At 35.9% G+C, this 1,340-nt stretch overlaps 1 protein-coding gene and 1 long non-coding RNA gene across 2 annotated transcripts in view; one reads left to right on the top strand and one right to left on the bottom strand.

Annotated features, from left to right (window-relative positions):
• Positions 1–1,340, bottom strand: part of NRG3 (neuregulin 3) — a 1,107,294-nt gene that overhangs the window by 348,112 nt on the left and 757,842 nt on the right. The window lies entirely within an intron of this gene.
• LOC107181592 overlaps positions 548–1,340 on the top strand; it is a 6,087-nt gene continuing 5,294 nt past the window's right edge. Inside the window, exon 1 of the long non-coding RNA XR_001512251.1 lies at positions 548–954. This is a non-coding gene — a long non-coding RNA (uncharacterized LOC107181592). The remainder of the gene's footprint in view (positions 955–1,340) is intronic.

Raw genomic sequence — 1,340 nt, forward strand, 5'->3', positions numbered from 1 at the left:
ATATATATATATACCATTACCTCACCTAAAATTAACAATGCTTTCTTACATAATCAAATATTCAGTTAGTGTTCACATTTTTAATTGTTTCACAAATGTTAAAGCAGCTTATACTTTTTTTTGCTCTGAATTTGACTTTAAGTAAAGTCTATGCATTATAATTGATTGATATTTCTTTTATTTGTTTTAACCCTATAGATTTCTTTCTCTTCCCTCTACTTTCAATATATTTGTTGGAGACACCAGGTGGGTTTTTCCCCTATAGGTTTCCCACAGTCTTAGTTTTGCTAGTTTCAGTCATTGGTGTCACCTAATCTTTTCTGTATGTTATGTTCTATAACTTCATAGTTGGATTTAAAGGCTGGCTTAGAATTGGGCTCATATTTTTTAAAAATATATATATTATTGATTTTTTTACAGAGAAGAAGGGAGAGGGATAGAGAGTTAGAAACATCCATGAGAGAGATCGATCAGCTGCCTTCTGCATGCCCCCCAGTGGGGATGTGCCCGCAACCAAGGTACATGACCTTGACCGGAATCGAACCTGGGATCCTTGAGTCTGCAGGCCAACACTCTGTCCACTGAGCCAAACTGGCTCGGCTGGGCTCATATTGTGTAAATCAAAACTAATTCTTAGGTAGTGCACTTTCTTCCACCATGAATGAAGCATAGGATGTTTGGCTGTCTCTCATTTATTGCTGTTAGCAGCTGATAATAATCAAAGCCTATGTCTATTAAATCATTTGAAGCTGCAGAATGGTGATACTCTAATTTTATCAGTTATTTTCTAACTTGCCAGCTGGAATACTGAAAAAAAAAAAACTTCCTCAAAATAATGTTTGCTTACCCATTGGCAAAGGAGATCAAAGAGAAAAGAAGATAAAAGCTTGGTTCTCTTTAATCATTCGTTTTTTCTTTTTTAAATAGTGAGTTGATGCAAAGCAACCTGCAATGGTAAATAAAACATTTTGTTTTCTTTTGTATTATTGTGAATTCATGAGTATTTACCACATTTGATGTGTTTCAATCAATTACAGTTTATTGAACTCATTAATGCTCAGATCATCTGACATTTGGTCAGTTGGCTCTGACTCTGTTGGGACTTCTGGCTCACAAGGACTCTTACTAGGCCCTTGTGGCTTCCAGGTTTCCTTGCTGTCTGTTACTAAAACGTTCCAGGCTCACCTTCCATCCCTGGGCAATGTTTATACCCAGGCCTACAACTGGTCATTTGTTCAAGAAACCCTCTGTTATTTTGTTTTGCTATTTGTTTGGGGCGATTTTAGTAGTGAAAAAATGTAACAGTGTGGAAAAGTTGTTGCATTTAATATATGTAAGTA

Source organism: Myotis davidii, unplaced genomic scaffold (genome assembly GCF_000327345.1).
Source record: "Myotis davidii unplaced genomic scaffold, ASM32734v1 scaffold112, whole genome shotgun sequence".
In the NCBI taxonomy this organism is placed as follows: domain Eukaryota; kingdom Metazoa; phylum Chordata; class Mammalia; order Chiroptera; family Vespertilionidae; genus Myotis; species Myotis davidii.